This window comes from Cryptomeria japonica, chromosome 3 (assembly GCF_030272615.1).
Source record: "Cryptomeria japonica chromosome 3, Sugi_1.0, whole genome shotgun sequence".
NCBI classification, from domain to species: domain Eukaryota; kingdom Viridiplantae; phylum Streptophyta; class Pinopsida; order Cupressales; family Cupressaceae; genus Cryptomeria; species Cryptomeria japonica.
In genome coordinates, this window is record NC_081407.1 from 306,798,591 (window position 1) to 306,803,759 (window position 5,169).

Here is a 5,169-nt window from a genome sequence, read left to right on the forward strand (position 1 = left end):
TAGCATACCAGGATCTAGGGGCTTGTTTCAATCCATAAAGAGCTTTCTTCAGTTTTCATACCATGTCTCCATCATCTAACAATGAAGATCCATCAGGTTGCTCAATGTAAACTTCTTCCTCGAGATCACCATTCAAAAAGGCGGATTTGACATCCATCTGATATACCTTGAAATATTTATAAGCAACATAAGCAAGCAATAGTCTAACAGCTTCAAGTCTGGCCACAGGTGCAAAAGTCTCCTCATAATCAATTCCTTATTTTTGAGAATATCCTTTGCAAACCAGTCTATCTTTATTTCTAACAACTTCACCGACTTCATTCAATTTATTTATGAATACCCATTTAGTACCAATAACATTTTTATCTCTAGGTCTAGGCACAAGTTCCTAAGTATTATTATTTTCAATCTGATCTAGTTCTTCTTCCATAGCTCTCGTCCAATTTTCATCTTCATAAGATTCAACAACATCTTTAGGTTCAACTTTAGAAATCCAGCATACTTCTTCAGTAACTAACCTTCTTCTAGTCATTACTCCTTTATTCTTGTCACCAATAATCTGATTTTCAGAATGATTTAGTCTTACATACCTCAGAGTCTTCTGATTGTTATGATTATCAGATTTTTGCACTTCTTCACCAGCAACAACAACATCTGAGTTAACTGTCTCTACTAGATCATTTTGCTTAGGCTCTTCAGTCTGAATAGGTGTTAAAACAATATATTCTCCATCATCATAACCACATGCTTTGATTTATTTTCCAAGGTTCTCATACACCTTTACATTTTCACTCTCTACTATCTTTCTCTGTCTCTTATTGTAGCACCAGTACGCTTTTCTCTTTGTTGAATATCCCAAAAAAATTCCTTCATCACTTCTAGCATCAAACTTTCCTATATCCTCATCTCTCTTGATATAACAGTTGCTATCAAATACTCTGAAATATCTCACAGTAGGAACATGACCAAACCAAAGATCATAAGGGGTCTTACCAGTATCTCCTTCGATATGGACTCTGTTGAATGTGTAAACAATAGTGCTAATGGATTCTTTCTAGTATATCTTTGAAACATTTCCTTCAATCATCATAGTCCTTGCAACATCTAAGACAATTTCGTTCTTCCTCTCAACAACTCCATTCTACTGAGGGCTTCTAGGAGCAAATAATTGCCTTCTACTCCCATACTTCTCACAGAATGAATTAAACTCATCAAAACATAATTCTCCACCTCTATCAGATCTCAGACACTTCACCTTCAATCCAAACTTAGTCTCAACCTTTGCTTTGAATATCTTGAACTTGTCCAATGCTTATGATTTCTTCTTCAAAAAGACAACCCACATCATCTTAGAATAATCATCAATTAGTAGCATAAAATATCTATCACCTTGCACACTTATAACATTTGTAGGTCCACATAGGTCAGTATGCACAAGATATAGCAATCCTTTTGATGTATAATGTTTTCTTTTGAAAGAAATCCTTGTTTGCATACCCAACTGACATTGCTTACATATCAAATTAGCAGGTTTAACAATCTTAGGCAGATCTCTAACAGCATGTGTATAACTGATCTTAATCATTGAATCAAAATTTACATGACACATTCTCCTATGCCACAACTAAATCTAGGCAATCTAAGCAATCGAACAACTTTTCTTACCAACATTCAAATGAAAAATATTACCTTCAGTCTTAGTTCTAGATGCAATCTCTATACTGGAGGCATTTAAGATCTTGCATTTTCCATCCTTGAATTGTAGATCATAACCTTTATCAACCATCTGCACAACACTCAAAATATTATGCTTCAAACCTTCAACATACAAGACATCATCAGTGTTATGCTTATCATTAAAAGAAATAGAACCTCTCCCACAGATCACACAGGCTTTGTCATCTTAAAATCTAACTATTCCACCATCATATCTTTCCATGCTCACTAATTTGCTTTTATCACCGGTCATATAACGTGAACAACCATTATCAATTAACCATTCATCTTTCTCTTCAACTTTAGCAACTAAAGTTTTCTCTTCAATAGTACAGCTAGTGGAGTCAACAAGTACAGGTCCATCTTCCTTAATGGCAAGGAATACAACTTCATCTCCTTATGATCATTCATCTGTAATACCTTCATTAGTAGCATGATAATAGTTCTTTAGATTCCTATACTTCCAATTAGGTTTGTAAGGCTTATCATACTTCTCATGCTTTTCATATCTATCATTCCTATCATTCTTATCAAACATATCATGTCCGCCATACTTGGCCATTCTCTCCAGGAATCTAGAAGCAAAATGTCCTATCTTATTACAAGAGAAAAATTTCAAAGGAAACTTTCCATCATACTTACCCGCTCCTTTAGGCAATCTCCGGGTAATCAGTGCTTCAAGTTCATCGAGCTCTCTTTCTTGCTCTTCCATCTCTCTTCTCTCTCTTTCATAGTTGGATATTCTTCATTCATCAGGATCATACTTCTTCTTACCGGATACAGATGCAGATGCTCTAAATGCAGTCTCAAACTTTCCATGTGATTCTCCAAACTCACTCAGCTCAAATACAATAATATTTCCAACCAATATATCACTTGTTACTATAGTTACACTCTGGATCTCATCAATAGCAACAACCTTATGTTTATAGGCAAGAGGCAAAGATCTCAGCACCTTAGAAACAATTTCATCTTCCTCAATGGTTCCACCAACACATCTGATACCTAGGAGAAGATCATTCACCTTAGCCATGAAAGAGTGTATGTTCTCATGATCTTCTATCAATGTCTCATATTTTCCTTTCAAACTCTACAACTTAGCAACTTTCACCTATTTATCATCTTCGTACAGAATCTCAAGCTTCACCTAGATCTCATGTGCATTTTGTAGTCCCATTACATTTGTCATCTCTAAATCAGTTAGGGTGCTAAGAAATTATTCCTTAGCTCTAATATTATGTTCAACTTCCTTGATCTCATCAGGAGTAGATGGTCCATTCAGAGCAATAGTATAGGCATTCTTTGTAATCTTCCAATAGTCTTCACCAAGACATTTCAAGTGCACTTCCATTTGGTCCTTTTATATAGCATAGTTACTCCCATCAGATCTCAAATTGTCCTTCTTAAAGATAACACCTTGAGTTGTCATGTCGGATCTCCTCAAGTGATCAAGCTTCTACCGGAGGATCTTGCTTTGATACCAATTGTTAGTAGTAGCCAAGAAGGAAGATCGAGAGGGGGGTGAATCACTCTTCACTGAAATATAAAACTTAATCACAAAACACCAATCTAATAAACTGCAATAATAAGATAGATAAGCAAATTGAAAGCACAACAATTTGTCAACCAGATGCGTGATGAATCTTCTAATGGATTGCAACCTTCCTTGTAGCGATATTAATTGGCTAATGATTCTAGGAGGTGACATCTCCATGATTGCTTGTACTTTGTTTGGATCTACCTCAATGCCTTTTGTTGACACTATGTACCCTAGGATTTTTTCAGATGTAACTCTGAATACACACTTCTTCGGGTTTAGCCATACATTGAATTTTTCCAATCATTGAAAGATTTTATCCAAGATCTCTAAATGTCCTCTTGTGAATGATTTGGCTAGTAAGTCATATACATAGTCCTCCATGAGCATGTGCATAATATCATGGAAAATTATGGTCATGGAACGTTGATAGGTCGCTCCTGCATTCTTCAATCTAAAAGGCATGACATTCCAACAATAGGTACCCCATGGGCATGTAAAAGTTGTTTTGTCCTAGTCTTCAGGTGCTATTTTGATCTTATTGTAACCTGAGAAACCATCCACGAGTGATAACATGACGTGTCATGTTGTTAAGTCCACAATTGTTTCTATACTGGGTAAAGGAAAGTCATCCTTTGGACAAGCTTTATTAAGATCTCTGAAATCTGTGCATATCTGAAATCTCTTGTCTGGTTTTGATACAGGTAAGATGTTGGAAATCCATTCTGCATAGTCAATTAGTCGGATGAATCCTACATCTATTAGTTTTTTTCAATTCTGCTTTGACTAGAAGTGCTACATGTGGATGCATCTTTCTCAGCTTCTACTTTACTGGCTTAGCTCTGGGAGCTATGAATATGTGGTGCATGATTAAATCTAAATTTATCCTTGGCATATCAATATATGACCAAGCAAAATTGATTTGCTTTTCTTCGAAGAACTTTGTGATGTTTGGTCTCTTTTGATCTGTTAATGATGTAGCTAGATGTACAGTCTTTATTGTTTTTGTAGTGCTGATGTTTATTGATTATGTTGGCTCAATCGATATTGATGATCTTTCCTGATAATGCTCAAAAAGAGTGTCAAGTCTTTCATCCATTAGTCCCTTAGAGAGGTTTTCACCATTATATCAATTTTTTGCTTGATTTGTTTTGCGGCTAAAAGACTTGGCCCTCCCCTAGTTAAAAGCTTCGTTATGAGATCCGTTGGTGGAACATGTCTCCAGATTCACTAAATAGAGGTGATGGACAATAGCATCGTCATCTTGGAAGAAGGGTATATTAAGCAGTTATGTTTGTTCCCAGTCGATGAGTTTGGGATGTACCAATGGTAAGGAATCATTTGGTGGGTTAAGGTCTAAGGCAGTAAGGGTCATGATGGAAATGTTGTCAAGGTTTGTGATAGAAAAGTCAAGGTCTATGAAATTACTCTCCTTAAGATCATCTATCTCATTCCGCGTTTGATCATCCTCACTAGAGTCATCGATATATTGTGATCCAAATTGAAATGGTCTAGACATTGAGATTTATCCTTCGTAGAGTATGGGTGCATATGATTGTACCAAATCAACATCCTTCTCCTCACAAGATTCTTTAGATGGCGAATCTCATTCCCATTCATTGGAATTTGTTTCATAACTAGCTTGTAATTTAAGGATTTATTCATAAACCTTCTGAGTGGCTTCTTCTATGATCTCTTCTTTGTACCCTAGTCCTGGCTTGTCTCTTGTGTTGGATGAGGTAGGTTGTATCGGTTCCACAATACCTTCTTTTCGTTTGTTGATAGGACCTTTTCCTTCATATCCCATCCTTTGTGTGATTTTAAATTTATTATCATATTGTTCGGTTGGTATCTCAGTGTTTAAAGCTACTTATTTTTATTCCTCTTCATCCTTGTAGAGCCAATTTAGGACGTCT